General features: G+C 35.6%; 1 long non-coding RNA gene across 1 annotated transcript; it reads right to left on the bottom strand.

Moving 5' to 3' along the window:
• Positions 1-6132: 6132 nt before the first annotated feature.
• Positions 6133-15463, bottom strand: LOC133868213 (uncharacterized). Its single transcript, XR_009900307.1, has 4 exons — positions 14842-15463; positions 13825-13854; positions 7319-13223; positions 6133-7216 (listed from the first exon to the last, which is right to left on the bottom strand). It is a non-coding gene; the product is annotated as an uncharacterized LOC133868213 (long non-coding RNA).
• Between the last annotated feature and the right edge of the window lie 1892 nt (positions 15464-17355).

The following is a 17355-nucleotide window of genomic DNA, read 5'->3' as shown; positions in this document are numbered from 1 at the left end:
AAGTCAAACTACAATAACATAACCATCAAATTACACCCTTGTTCATGACCTTCCAAAAAAATATCATAAGTCAAACTACAAGAACATAACCATCATAACCATGCTGTTCATGACCTTTCAAAAACGTTAACCCCAAATTACATAACCAACAAACAACACACATTAGACTTGCCAAATCTTCTTCTTCCCTTTGTCATGTTTTCTTCCAATGGTCTTACCCTTGTTTATCTCTACAATTCCTTCAACACCAGGCGGCGGAATGTTAGTAGATGTTTTCAATTTGCTAATATCAAAATCAAGGGGTGGGGGAGGCAACTCTAAAAGTGATGCCACCTTTTGGAGGACCCCATGAGCATGCAGGTCCACTCCCTGGGATTTTGGATGGTCCAACGAGGTCCCTAGTGAGATCAACTACAAGCTTGCCTCTACTATTTGGGTTGCTAGCTTGTGTAGCACTTGATCTCAATCTTGCAGATGCTCTTGTCCTAGTGGCCAAACCCAGAGTGCCCTGCTTCCTACTTTGACCCCCATGCTGTGTGAATGAAGTGATCAAACCTTCTCCTCTTGTCCTCTTTTGACTCCTACTAGTTGTTGGATTACCAAAAGATGGGGCACTTTGTATTGGTGCAGTGGGTTGATCCACAGGTGGGGCACTAGAGGTTGGTTGAGTGGGATGATCCACAAATGGGGCACTGGAGGTTGGTGCAGTAGAATGGACCACAGGTGGGGCACTGGAGGAGCCACCCAACTACAAAAACAAATGAACAACATGGCAAACAAAATAGAATTAAATAACATTGTCGAACGGGGAACCATCGCTGTTAGGGTTCTTCTCAAAATATTGTCGAACGGGTGGAGTTCGGTTTTCACGAGAGTTCAAAAACGATTTGGGGAAAAATCTGATTTTAAAATGTTATTTAATATACAAAACGGTTGAATGATATATGCAAAACATAGAGTTTAGGTTGGGGGCAAAACGGGTAGAAACGGCCGAAAAAGTCACGTGTATGTCACGTGATTGCAATTCCGTCTGGTTTTAACGCCTAAACCAGACGAAATACCCTAAAGTGAGAGTTTAGGATAATTGAATACCTGGGTTTGACAGTTTTTGAAGTTTAGTGTCCTTCCGTCAAAACGACCTATAGGTTGATACCCTTTTGTGAAGTTATCCATTTTTTTTTCGAAGACAATAAAATTCATCTATATTCATATTACCTTAAAATTTTTAGAATCTTCTCACATAAAAAATTAAACTTATAAAAAAAAAAAGGTAAGAACGTGGCCAATTAAAGTGTATAAATTTGGCGTTTGTTTTAAAATGTGGGATTCCGTATATTATTTTTATATATGCATATGTGGGAAATTTTGATTTTTTTTTTTTGTTTTGTTTTGTTTTTTGTTTTTTTGTTTTGTTTTGTTTTGTTTTGTTTTTTTTTTGTTTTTCTCAGACGATACCAAATTCTTCTTAGAAATCTGTAATCTCCTCACATCAACAGTTAAAATTAAAAATGAAAGAGAAAAACGTATTCGTTGCTATTGGTTATTTATGACATTTGTTATAAATTTTTTATTACAAACATTATTGTAAATGGTGGACGGTGGAAAATTTGTTTAAAATTTTTTTCCAAAAAAAACAACACAATTTATATATATTAGAAGCACTATCTATTTTTTTTATTACAATTTATATATATTCATAACACAAATTATTGATTACAATTTTCGATTTTAATTTTAATTTGTCATTTGTCATTGTTGGTTACGAACATATTTTTATAAAGTTAAAATTTTGGCGAATTTGTTTTTTTTTTTTTGTTTTTTTTCTTCCCAAAATTACCAAAATTCATAATCGCACCCCAAATTCATAATAGCACATTAAAATATATCACAAATCGTCTCACATCAACAATTTAAACCCCCCCCCCCCCCCCCCCCCCTCCAAAAAAAAAAAAAAACATAGAAATAGCAAAAAAAAAAATCAAGACAAAAATGTAAAAATTACTCAAAGTGAATTTTGTAGTGTAAGGATGGTTGCTTGTGTGTACCTGCATTTTTGGAGAAAAAAAAATCATTAAAAATATTGTGTAAATCGAGAGAGAGAGAGAGAGAGAGGGAACTGAGCTGAGAGAGAGTGAAAGAAAACATTAACAGGGGCTGTGTCGCTGGCCGGAGGTGGTGGTCGGATGGTAGGCCTTTTAGGTTAGAGAGAGAGAGAGAGAGAGAGAGAGAGAGAGAGAGTGAGAGGGAGTGGACGATGGAGACGGTTGCCGGAGGGGAGGCCGAATGCGCGGTGGTGGTGGACGGGGGACGGGGGACGGGGGACGGTTGTGCTGTGTGAGAGAGATAGATAGATACGGTCGAAATGGGTAGCCTCTGGAAGCTACCCATTTAAAATATCTTATTTTTTGAATTTTTATTTTTCAAATTTTTATTATTATTATTATTTTTTCAGGGCAGGTGGCGCGCGCAGAATTGTCTTGCGCAGCATGCCTGGCCCAATATTTACCATGTGGTCCAATACACGTGGCGAATGGGCGACGTGTATTAGTTATACACGTTGCCCATTGTGTGACGTGGGAGTAAACACGTGGCTATTGTGCCACATGTCATTTAACCACGTCACGCATTGTATAATATTTTATATAAATTTAAAATGCTTTATATATATATATATATATATATATTGTATTTGTAATACACAAATACAAACCCTAACCCTAAGTGTATATACTATACATAATACTAAACCCTAAGCTCTAAGCCCTAAAACACAAACCCTAACCTTAAAACTATACCATAACCCTAAATATATATATACTATATATAGCACTAAACTAGGGTACATTAGAGTTCAATAAATTAAATATACCTAGAAAAAGCATATATGTTGGAATATATAAAGTAATATTCCTTTTTTTAATGTGAATAATTTAAAAATGTATATATATAGTACAGAAAAGTGTCATTTAGCCACGTTACTATATATATATATATATATATATATTGTATTTGTAATATACAAATATAAACCCTAACCCTAAGTGTATATACTATACGTTAGAGTTCAATAAATTAAATATACGCAGAAAAAGTATATATGTTGAATTAATTAAGTAGTTATAATTTGTTAAAGTATAAAGTTTTTATATATATAGCAAAAATCTAGGGTTAGGGTATATAGATGGTATATATACATTATGTAAATAATAGTAACCCCCAAGTTGACCTATATATTTTGTAAAGCATAAATTTTGTATGTGTATGTAGTACACAAATGTAAACCCTAACTATACGTACATATACTATAAATAGTATATGTCTAGGGATAGGGTTCAATAGATAAAATATGCCATAATTAACACTTGTATATACTATACAAGAACTAATATGAGATTTGAGTAAATATGGAAAGTTGAAGAGAATTCAACTCGTCCTCCTTCACGGTGTGTTTGAAGATAAATGCAAAAACCGGCCACCTATGGTTTGAATTCATTACTGGCAGCCGAGCAGATTTCTTGGGATTCTGTGCGAAAATCATGGAAGAGTTGATGACTTCCATATTTTATTTTTGATAATTATCTTGTAGTACTTTTCCTTAAATCAGGGGATTACCTTGTCCATCAAATCTCCTCTCATTAATGAGGATTTGATGATATCTTTTACTATTATTTTATTCCTTCACAAGTCACTAGGGCTTCACTATAAATAGGAATGCTATGTAAGAAGAAAGGGAACGATTGATTATTATTGAATGAAAGTTTGTTTATCCTCTTCAACTTGCGAGTTGAATGTTTGTGCTTGAGAACACAGATTCTCTTTACTCCTATCCGCCCGCGCTACGTCGATTGATATCAGAGCCTTGACTATCCTGGTCTGATGACAAGAAACGGAAACTCTGGAAACCACTCCGACGACGAAGAGCGGGGAGTGCAGGCCCTTTGGGCAGCCTATGACGCCCAAGGACAGCGACTTTGTAATATTAACCGTATGATGCGGGAGATAGAACAAACCATCGCTATACTTAGGTTGAACGGCAAAAGGCATCACTATCACAATCGGAATTGCGTCGACGAGATGACTCGTGGCCGGCCGTTTGTTGATTGTGTTCCTACACCACAAGCTGTTACGTTTACCATGAAGGAATGGCGAGCGGCGCAGCAATTCACGCCCTCACAAACATCCAGTCTGACACCAAGGCCTGTGACAGCCCATTCACCACCGCCTCAGTGACAATTATCGCCTGCCAACCGAGGTCCGGGAAGCAGAGTCAGCGGGCCCATCCCAACCAACCCCATTGAACCACCTCAAAGCATGGGCGATGACGACGCTAGCCCCACCTGCTCACACCCAAGGCGGATTGCAGTGAAGGAGGTTGTGTTTCCCATCACAGACAGCTCGGACATAAAAGAAATTGCCAAAAGGAAGATTTTGGAAGAAGCGTCACAGAAGGAGAGGACGAGAGGCAAAAAGGCACCGGCATCATAATTGTGACAAAGGAAAATGCCGACCCAAGTGGAGAAGATGACGAGAGTCCTATTACAATTCATGGTGACCATGGTAGAGGTGAGTTGTCCAAATTTAATAAAGATGATCATGCCACTTATATTTTGCAACAACCATCAATCGTACCTCAACAAAGAGACGACACACACACACACACTATGTGTCCATTTAGCATACATGTTTTACCGAGGGTGGGAAGTAGGCTCAGACGACTTCCTCACTTCGCCGACATGGGGTTTAAATGGAAGGAGAAAAGGATGTTGCAGATGCGGTTCATTCTCATACTCGGCAAGACTAAATTGAACAAAAACTCGTGGTCGAGTTTTTCTAAAGTGGGGGAGAATCATGGCCAGCAGAAGACAGAAGACCTTCCGATCATGGTCGAGGTGGGCACCATCGGAAGATATGGAGAATCACTCCCGCCACCTCGTGAAGGGTGTCCACCATCTCGGGAACAACATATTCAGTGGATGCAAATCACTAAGGTGATGGAGGCGCTTGGCAATTATCTATTCAAGAATCAACTCCTGGAGGAACAACCATACTTTCAAGAAAACTCGAGGACGAGTTTTGTGTTAGAAGGGGTGCCTGATGTAGGACAAGATTTCCATCTTGTTCCCGAGATACCCTTATTACTGAGAGGGTCCGACGTGACATTGGAATTATGGCCAAATCGGCTTATTCATGGACAATTGTGTCGTTGGCATCGAATGAACATGAGGAAAGCTATTTGCCGACATTGGAAGTATAAAAGGAAAAAGATGTCGAGGTCGAGATCGAGATCGAGATCGAAAGAGCATTCCGATGCCAAGTCTACGTAAAGTTGCCGAGGTCCAGATATGAAATTTCTCGAGTCGACTCAAAGTTTTCGAGGCCAAGACGACCAAAAGATCCCGAGGTCGAGATGTACCGCCCCGCCTTTTACAAAAAGGCGAAAGTGAAAATAATTTTCTATTTTCACGTGACATTACTACAATCATTATCAGAGTTAAGATTTGGCAGCGAAATATAATATATCCAACTGACTTGGACTTAAATAACACATCAGAGCTTCTAACTAAAATACCTCTAGACATCCATTAAAGAATACTTAGAACAAATACATGAAAACATGTGTCAATAGTGATACAAGAGAATAAATGGAAATTTTTAGCAATCTTGTCAACATAAAATGTTATAAACACAGAAAACTATAAACAAAATACAATCTATGCATCATTAGCTTTAAAACCTCTTCGGCACTAATCTTTGTCTATAAACCTGCACCAATATCATGTATATATAATATATGGTCTACGGTTGCGAATCATAGACATAGATTGAATATAAACATACCATAAAACAATAATATGACAGTTTTATATGCAAAGTTTAATTATCATCTTTTGCACTTCTCTCGTGATGGAACCTACGGTCCGTCTTAGCGTGTTGTGGGAACCTACGGTCCCAGCTGACAATACCTTCACCCCCCGCTGTATTAGCCAACTCTCACTTAAAGCTTATTTTATCTGAGGCTAGGAACCTAAGGTCCCAGCTGGCCTGTAAACCTATGATTACAGCATTTGATTATTATTATTTTTGCTGGAACCTAAGGTCCCACTGGCAATACCTTCGGCCCCCGCTGCATTCACCAGCTTTGTTATTAATCAGTTTAATTAAAATATAAAACATGTAAATTACACATGCGCAAACAAATTAAATAAAGCAGTAAACATAATATTATGGAAAAATCCATCAGCTTCGTCCTTAGTAAGTATAAAGATACTTACTGTTACACCCGCAGTCTCTTAACTCGTTATCTGTAATAAATACATATGTATACACATAAAGTGTTAACATCATCATCCACAAATCCTAACTCTATTTATATAATTTCTTTACATAATATTATTATTATTATTCAATAATAACACCTAAACCTAACTTCTATAAAAATTATATCAAACCTATATACCCATAACTAATCAAACCTCAAGACTAAAAGACCAATCAACTTCTCACAACTACTTGACCAAAGAAGCTACAAAGCCTAAATATCCAAAATTCTATAATCATAACCAATCCAAGATATTCAGAACCCGAAACCCCTCATGCCAATACACACATAGCCGAAACCAACAAGGTACCCAAAATCACCATACAGTCCAAATTCATAAATCACCCAAAACCCAAAACACAAGATCCAACCTACTCCAACCCACAAAACTTTCATCAATAGCCGCACACAAATCAAACCCAATCATCACCATTTATTAACTAAAACCATTTGGCCAAACATTACTACATACTGGAAACATGATTTGGACAGAGGAAGAGGACACCAAAAATACGCATAATCTGTAATCCATATAGCTTCTACATCATCAAATCCAACTCAAACCACAATTAGCTAAAATACTAATCACCGAGACACAAAACATGGCTCAGCCGAGACACACACATACACTAAATTGGCTGAATCACTTCAATCGGCCAGATACACAAAATCCCAACAAGAAATTCATTCGGCCACCCATACCAGTAATCAATTGGCCAACTTGCAGTCAAAACCCATCAAAGTATAACTACAAGAATTCAACACCCACACCCATAGTTAGCTGAGTGGCAAAACAGAGGAAGAACACCACACACATACGCACAGCTGGCCGAGACAGGGAACCCAAAACAGGGGCAAGGCCGATCACCCACACACGCACGCTTAGTACCCAACCAACTGAAACCAATAACACCAAAAATACCCAATTAATTAGTCCAACCACAGCCAAATCAAATCAACAATAAATTGATTTAATTAAGCCAAATCACAAGAAATTACCTTAAGGATTTTCTGTGAAAATCCAATGAAGAATCGCCGAAAATCTCCTATAATCTCACCGGGAACGCATCCTCCGACGACCCACTGTTGACCCGCCGATGACCCACCGGAAATCGGGTCTGGATCCCTTTTCTCCGGCGGCGTTGACAGGTTCAACTTTACGGGTTCTCGGCTCTCCATGAATCTCTGCCTCGCGATCTCTTTCCTCTCTGTTTCGGCCAGACAAGGACGAAAGAAAAAGAATCACGGAAAGGGAAAGAAGGGGTTCGGGTCATGGGTTCTCCGGGTTCGTCGGGTCACGAGTCATCTCTGGTTCTCTCCCTCTCAGTGTTTTGGTCTCTGTTTCTCTCACTCTCCTTCAATTTCACTCTCTCCCTCTCTCATAGTCTCTGTGTCTCTTGAACGAAACTGAGAAAGAAGAAGGAAAGAGAGGAGAAGAGAAGAAAAAGAATAAGGAAAGAGGAAGGCTTGGGTCTCTCTCTCTCTCTCTCTCTCTCTCTCTCTCTCTCTCTCTCTCTCTCTCTCTCTCTCTCTCTCTCTCTCTCTCTCTCTCTCTCTCTCTCTCTCTCTCTGTGTTATCCGGACAAACAAGAAGAAGAAAGAAAGAGTAACAAAGAATAAGAGAGAGGAGTGCACGGAACATAAGGGGCAAAGCCTCAGTTATATAGGAGGAGGAGAACTTACAGCTCAAGTTGGCAACGGTGAGGGTGAGTCAGGAATTATCATGACAGGGGACAGCTCAAAGGGTGAGTCACAAGGGATGACGCACAGGGATTACACAGAAGATTCTTTCACCCAGATTCAATTAATCCGCAGATTCAATTAATCTGCATATAAGATATTTTCCAGGTATTTTGATATAGGGCCTTTACCATTTAATTTAACTCATTAGGGTATATTTTTAAATCTGTTTTGAACCCAGTTCGTTTCATAATTAATGTTAATTTTTGAATAACATTATTCCACTGATAATATTATTACACTGAATAATATTAGGCCAAAAGAATATGTACAATAAATATTACACAATAATATTGTATATATTATTCCAATAAATATTCTCATATAATAATATTAAGAATATTATTATCTCGTCTATTTTATCAGATATTTAGGTTTGTCTATTTATCAATTAAGAACAGGTGACGCATAAATAGACAATTATTAGAATAATGTCGATTAAGCAATTAAAAGTGTGAATTGATCGCCATAAATCATAAATTCTATTTAAGACGTCTCGTCTTAAAATATGGAGTGTTACATCCCTCCCCCCTTAATGGATTTTCGTCATCGAAATTCGAAAACTGTAAAGTTTTCCTAAACGAAGATTTAGATTTCTAAATCTAGAGTCAAGGGTCAGATTTTAAAACATAGAACTTAATTGTTGAACATAAATTACTCTAACTATCACCACTTAAAAGTGTTCTAAGGAAGGAAAAATAATGCATATTTTCTATCATCTTGCCATAACACCCTAACTTATATGTTCTTCTATCTGACCTTCACCATCCACATCATTTCCATTTCTATTTCTATGCTTCAATGTAAAGATCTGCTCTAGTCGTAGACCCTCATCGACTTTATTCGTCCGTGTTAGCAGTACCTGACCAGATCATTGTATTTCCAAATACCTCAAGTAATTTGCTGGAATTTCATCTTATGTTATTGAAAATTCCAGCTACCAATCTTAGGGAAGAATCTTATTCAGGGTCCAACATCTTGTTTAAAGGTACGTCCTTTAATTATTCCTTAGGTGTAGGAGTTTCTTTCCATTAGAAAAATCATTTAACATAAATCCAGGTCTAACTATTTCTATTCCTCAAATAAGAGTTAGCCCTTATTTCTTCAGACCTTGAAACATAAATCATATTATAATAATAGATCACGCTAAGCAAAAATTTCAAATCAAGGCATCACTTACCTCAATCATCCTCAAGTGCGGCTTAGTGGAAGACTGAAATAGATTTCCCAGTTGTTTGACCTTGAATCATATCTTAATCTTTGAGATTCTTTAAATGACAATATTCAAATAGTTAGTCGTCTCATCCAATCAACTAGGTTGACATCATATATCTCAGAAATTTATCTCGAATTCAGATTTGTATTGCATCATAAGTACTTTGGTCTAAACAGTTATGACTATCCTTAAAATTCATGATATCATTAACTGGAGTGTAAGGCTTAAAATCAAGTTCCACAAATAACCCTTATTCAATCAATTTTCTTTTGTTCTTCTTTATCCACAAAAAGGGTGTAAGAAAATAATGTCATTAAATCCTATCTTCAAATTAGTCCATAGACCTCAATTTATAATTTAAACACCCTCCTTGCATTCCACTGCAAGGTTTAACCTCGATATAGATCAGCTAGTAATCAAACATTTATTTAATAGTCAATTCAAGAAATCAATCATTCCAAAATCAATAAGGTATCACATCAAACGTCAAAATCAGTCACCTGATTTAGGAACAATCTTCATTTTTTTTACCACGTAGCATTTTTCACTTTCCTAAATTTCAACTAGGCATCGATATCAGTGGTATATCATGACCTAGTCTCCAAGTTGTCATAATCATTCTATCATGATTCCAAAAAATTTAATACTATAAATCCATAAACAAAATTTCTATCCAAATGAACTTCAAGAATGGATTTATTTTAATGTATTGCTTTCCAATATCAAACACTTAAGTCCTTTTCTACAAGGTCATCAAAATCCTTTCAGTAACTCGAATCATATCTCATAACTTAGAAATTAAAGATTACCTCAAAAATATCAATCTATCATCAAATTTCAATATTTGGCGAATACCATAAGATCAATATTTAATCTCTGTAAATCTTCAAGTTTAGCCAATGAGACGTCAATTTGTAAATCCTCAATTAAAAATCATCTATCTCAGATTATCTAAAATATCACCATAGAATTCCTCCATTCATTTGACTAAGATTTATAATTACTATGATCACAATTCAGTAACCAAAGCAACTTAAACTCATCCTCAAGTTTACCATAACTAAAACTAGGAATCAAGAGTGTCAAAATTAAACCAACTTCATAGCTATATATATATATATATATATCCAAAAGTCTTGGTGAGTACTAACCCTATATGAATAAAGCTATCCTGCTAATGTTGTACTTCTTAAGGATATAAATTCTTAATTCAAAAAGTTGAGTACTAGCTCTACTCAATTTTAAATATAACCAAGAAGGTTTACGTACTTACCTTGTATGCTTATCCAATAGCAAACTTGTATCGTATTAACTCTTGATCTTCTTGGTGTGAGCATAGGTATGCGTAATTCTAATCTTGCTGTCCATTGCTTCTTTTTGGTGTTTCTTTAGGCTAGTCTTTAACCCATTGGTTTGTGTTTGCGAAGATTAAGAGAAGATTACCCATTTCAAGGCGCGGCTTACCAAGACATAAGGGTTTCTGTTATCCTTCAATGGTGTGGAAAATCTTTCTTGGTTCCGAATGTTGCAAGCCTTTGTTGATGTCGTCCTCATCGTTGTTCAATTATGACGAAGAACAATTAATCAATCAATCAAACAAACACAGTGGCAAGGATAATTAATCGACCATTCAAGTGATAGAGAAGAAGACAATGAATCTAATGTTGGTTACAATATGAGATCTTTCATCTTACTATTTCGTATGACTTAGGACTAAAAGCAAATCATTCATGGACATCATATGCTATGAATATCAATCTATACCTCAAAAGGAAAGGCTTGGATATCAATATCTTTTCAAAAGAGTAATTCCTTAATGATCGCAAAATTCCTATCACCAATGGTTTTAATCAGCAATTTTATTGCTTAAATAATTTCAAAATCTACCGATTGAATCATCATATGCAATAATCCTTATCAAGTTCTCAGCAATGTAAATCCCAAGATACCTGAATGATCAACAGTTCATACCTCAAACATTGCAGTCTTCTTTCTGAGCTTCTCACATTTCCTTGATAACCTTTAATCAATCCTATCAAAGATGTGCGAGGAAAAAGATATGGTCTTATAAAATCATCACAATTCCTCAAACTTTTATTTCCTTATTTCTTTATATAGTACCATGACCTTTTCCTTACCCCCGTTTAAATACTATCATCCTCGAAAATCATTAGCTTAGATCCTTAATATCAATCCAACTTAATTATGTAGTCAATCTATCCTCAAATCTGATAATTAAAATATCTATCCATCAAGCAATGTTTTCAAAGAGAATAAATGAATCACATATTCAAAATTTAATTTAACCTAAGCTCTGGAAAACCTCAACAATTCATCAATTAATAGATTCAAACTTCTCCAAGATGCACAGAAAGATAATCCCTCCAAATATCATCAAATTATTCAATCAATTAATTTCCTCAAATATATATAAATCAGTAATCTACGCTTTATACACTTATTTTCAAAAGATACCAGATTTGGAATCAGTCATAACATATCTTTTCTTACATTCTAGAGTCAATCGGATAATCCTCAAAGCCCCAATGTTTATCTTTTGATCCTCAAGTTATCCTTATTATGGTCATAGAAAATATTATCTTTAAGCACATGAAATATTCGCTTAATAAATTTATCAACTTAATATCCATAAATTTTGTCAAGGTATTAAGCATCTAGATTCTGTAATCTATATCTCCAAAAAGCATTTCATGACTATACCTCAAGATAATACTAGATATCAAATCATCTTAATCATGAAATTACTTCTATTTACATACCTCAGGTTTCTTATCCATCTTACACTGGGATCGTCATCAGGGTGGGAGGTCTCTGCACTAAGATATCTAAATCTATTAGACCTTGATAACAAGATGCTTATCAAATGTTAAAACAATCATTTATCTAGTAGCTTTGTAGAGAGATCAAATAAACTTGCAATATTAATTGAATACATATAAAATTATAGATTTTAAACTCTAGGTCATATACGAAAAACTGATGACATTTATTTATAAATAGAATCAAAGGAGCACTATGTGCCATATATATTTTAAAAGCTTCTACTTATTAATCCTTTGTTTTCATAAAACTCCATTGTGTTCCAAAATCTTTTTTAAGCATATTTCAAAATCTTTTTGAACCATATTAGTAGTACCTGAAAGAGTGTTTCTTATCCAGATACAAATATTTAATTCGTAAACAAAAATACAAATATGCATATTTTTATTATTTTCACAAAACTTTTTAAGATGTTTTTATCACATCTAAACCTTATTTTTGCAACCAAGGTAACAAATATTGAAATTTTATTCTTAAAACATTTTCCTCATTTCAAAATCATTTTCTTAGTACAATTTTCACTTAGTATGCAAATCAGATTAATATGTTTTCAAATATATAGCAAAACATTGAGATCATACATTCATAACCCATCCAAGGATGGAAGCATAAATAAGCATACATCACACAACATCAAAATTCACACAAAGTATTTTTTTTCAAAAATTTGGTTTATACCTACAGATCTTGTGTCATTTCTAAACTCTTAAGGTCAAGTCCATCGATCCTCAGAGCAAACTGCTTTGATACCAAACCGTTACGCCTCGCCTTTTACAAAAAGGTGTAAGTGAAAATAATTTTCTATTTTCACGTGACTTTACTACAATCATTATCAGAGTTAAGATTTGGCAGCGAAATATAGTATATCCAACTGACTTGGAATTAAATAACACAGAGCTTCTAACTAAAATACCTCTAGACATCCATTAGAGAATACTTAGAACAAATACATGAAAACATGTGTCAATAGTGATACAAGAGAATACATGAAAATTATTAGCAATCTTGTCAACATAAAATGTTATAAACATAGAAAACTATAAACAAAATACAATCTATGCATCCTTAGCTTTAAAACCTCTTCGGCACTAATCTTTGTCTACAAACCTGCACCAATATATATATATACAAAAACACAAACTACTAAAGTGAGTCCATTGTTTCCCATAATATAATGAATGCAACACAATGCAAATATGGCTTTATAATCACATGTATATACAATATATGGTATACAGTCGCGAATCATAGACATAAATTGAATATAAACATACCATAACGTAATAATATGACAGTTTTATATGCAAAGTTTTATTATCATCTTTTGCACTTCTCTCGTTATGGAACCTACGGTCCGTCTTAGCGTGTTGTGGGAACCTACGGTCCCAGCTGGCAATACCTTCACCCCCCACTGTATTAGCCAACTCTCACTTAAAGCTTATTTTATCTGGGGCTAGGAACCTAAGGTCCCAGCTGGCCTGTAAACCTATGGTTACAGCATTTGATTATTATTATCTTTGTGGGAACTTAAGGTGCCACTGGCAATACCTTTGACCCCCGCTGCATTCACCAGCTTTGTTATTAATCAGTTTAATTAAAATATAAAACATGTAAATTACACATGCGCAAACAAATTAAATAAAGCAGTAAACATAATATTATGGAAAAATCCACTAGCTTCGTCCTTAGTAAGTATAAAGATACTTACTGTTACATCCGCAGTCGCTTAACTCGTTATCTGCAATAAATAAATATGTATACACATAAAGTGTTAACATCATCATCCATAAATGCTAACTCTATTTATATAATTTCTTCACATAATATTATTATTATTATTCAATAATACCACCTAAACCTGACTTCTATAAAAATTATATCAAACCAATATACCTATAACTGATCAAACCCCAAGACTAAAAGGCCAATTAACTTCTCACAACTACTTGACCAAAGAAGCTACAAAGCCTAAATATCCAAAATTCTATAATCATAACCAATCCAAGATATTCAGAACCCAAAACCCCTCCTGCCAATACACACACACAGCCGAAACCAACAAGGTACCCAACATCACCATACAGTCCAAACTCATAAATCACCCAACACCCAAAACACGAGATCCAACCTACTCCAACCCACAAAACTATCATCAATGGCCGCACACAAATCAAACCCAATCATCACCATTTATTAACTAAAACCATTTGGCCAAACATTACTACATACTGGAAACATGATCTGGACAGAGGAAGTGGACACCAAAAATACGCATAATCTGTAATCCATACGGCTTCTACATCATCAAATTCAACTCAAATCACAATTAGCTAAAATACTAACCACCGAGACACAAAACATGGCTCAGCCGAGACACACACATACACTAAATTGGCTGAATCACTACAACCGGCCAGATACACAAAAACCCAACAATAAATTCATTCGGCCACCCATACCAGTAATCTCTTGGCCACCTTGCAGTCACACAGCTGGTCGAGACAGGGAACCCAAAACAGGGGCAAGGCCGATCACCTACACACGCACGCTTAGTACCCAACCAACAAAACCAATAACACCAAAAATACCCAATTAATTAGTCCAACCACAACCCAAATCAAATCAACAATAAATTGATTTAATTAAGCCAAATCACAAGAAATTACTTTAAGGATTTTCTGTGAAAATCCAACGAAGAATCGCCGAAAATCTCCTATAATCTCACCGGGAAATGCATCCTCCGACGACCCACTGTTGACCTGCCGTTGACCCACCGGAAATCGGGTTTAGGTCCCTCTTCTCCGGCGATGTTGACGGGTTCAGCTTTACAGGTTCTCGGCTCTCCATGAATCTCTGCCTCCCGATCTCTTTCCTCTCTTTTTCGGCCAGACAAGGAGGAAAGAAGAAGAATCACGGAAAGGGAAAGAAGGGGTTCGGGTCATGGGTTCTCCGGGTCACGGGTCATCTCTGGTTCTCTCCCTCTCAGTGTTTCGATCTCTCTTTCTCTCACTCTCCTTCAATTTGACTCTCTCCCTCTCTCATAGTCTCTGTGTCTCTTGAACGAAACTGAGAAAGAAGAAAACAAGAAGAAGGAAAGAGAAGAGAAGAGAAGAAAAAGAATAAGGAAAGAGGAAGGCTTGGGTCTTACTCAGTGTCTCTCTCAGACTCTCCTTCTCTCTCTCTCTCTCTCTGTTATCCGGACAAACAAGAAGAAGAAAGAAAGAGTAACAAAGAATAAGAGAGAGGAGTGCACGGAACATAAGGGGCAAAGCCTCAGTTATATAGGAGGAGGAGAACTTGCAGCTCAAGTTGGCAACAGTGAGGGTGAGTCAGGAATAATCATGACAGGTACAGCTCAAAGGGTGAGTCACAAGGATGACGCATAGGGATTATGCAGAAGATTCTTTCACTCATATTCAATTAATCTGCAAATTCAATTAATCTACATATAAGATATTTTTCGGGTATTTTTATATCATGTCTTTACCATTTAATTTAACTCATTAGGGTATAATTAAAATCTGTTTTGAACTCAGTTCATTTCATAATTAATGTTAGTTTTTGAATAACATTATTACACTAATAATATTATTACATTGAATAATATTAGACCAAAAGAATATTATGTACAATAAATATTACACAATAATCTTGTATATATTATTCCAATAAATATTCTCATATAATAATATTAAGAATATTATTATCTCATATATTTTATCAGATATTTAGGTTTGTCTATTTATCAATTAAGAACAGGTGACGCATAAATAGACAATTATCAGAATAATGTCGATCGACCAATTAAAAGTTTGAATTGATCGGCATAGATCTTAAATTCTATTTAAGACGTCCCATCTTAAAATTTGGAGTGTTACACGAGATGATTAGAATACTCCGAAATGGAAATAATATGCCGAGGCCGAGATAAGCAGAATATACCGAATATCTTAATTAATAAGATTGCCGAATAATAAAGATTCCTATATTGACGTTGCGAAAGATCTTCTAAGTTGTCAATTGCCATCAAGAGAAAATACCGGAGAAAGGGATTTTGGATCGGAAAATAGCTGAGTGGAGTTAAAAACTGCCTCGATTAATATCCGAGACCCATCTTGGATCCACTCGGTAAATGACTGAGCCACATCTCGGTCTCACTCAGCAAATAACCGAGACCGGTGTGTTGGGAGCGGTCTTGATAAAAAGCCGAGATCCAATCTCGGAAAATAACTGAGTCCTAGCTCGGTAAATTGAAGTAGAAGACTCCTGCGGAAGGATCAGCCGAGCAGATTTTCTGGGATTCTGTACAGAAATCATGGAAGAGTTGTTGACTTTCATATTTTATTTTTGATAATTATCTTGTAGTACTTTTCCTTAAATTAGTGGATTACCTTGTCCATCAAATCTCCTCTCATTAATGAGGATTTGATGATATCTTTTACTATTATTTTATTCATTCACAAGTCACTAGGGCTTCACTATAATTATGAATGCTATGTAAGAAGAAAGGGGACGATTGATTACTATTGAACGAAAGTTCGTTTTTCCTCTTCAACTTGCGAGTTGAACGTTTGTACTTGAGAACATATATTCTCTTCACTCCTATTTGCATGCTCTACATCACGTTAGCATGAGAGGATAATTATAAAAGAAAAAAAAAAGTTTCTACAAATATTAATTAATACTCTGCAAGGGCAGATCTTTTTGTCACTATCTCTAATAATATTCCAATATTATCATCACTAGCTACTAGATTCACTACAATCATCATAATTCATAATTCACTACATGCAACCATTCACCGTACCAACCTTGGATGTTGGCTAAAGGTGACCGTTTGAGTTGCCAAGGTTTGAAAGCAAAGAAGATTTTAGGAACCCTCGATCAGCCATAATTCTCTCTGGAGTTTGGGCTATATTCAATTCAGTGTGTACATACGTAGATGAATATTCACAGTGGACTACTCGTACGTAAATCCACCATTAATCTCGTTGACATATCATATGGAACATAAACGTGATATTTTTCTATGGAGGTCTGAAAAATACTTTCAAGGCACTTCAGGCATTGGATTGTTGCATGCCATTTCTCCTTTCCATTGGTTTGTTGTGCATATAATATTTATATATATATATATATATTGTGTAATCGTGATGAAATGGGAAGAGTTCAATTAAAATCCTTGTTTTTCTCATATATATATATATGTAGTTAACTAGCTAGCTTATAGAGCTATAAT

This window comes from Alnus glutinosa, chromosome 5 (genome assembly GCF_958979055.1).
Source record: "Alnus glutinosa chromosome 5, dhAlnGlut1.1, whole genome shotgun sequence".
NCBI classification, from domain to species: Eukaryota; Viridiplantae; Streptophyta; class Magnoliopsida; order Fagales; family Betulaceae; genus Alnus; species Alnus glutinosa.
Note: the sequence above shows the minus strand (reverse complement) of the source record. Positions and strands in the feature narration are given on the sequence as shown.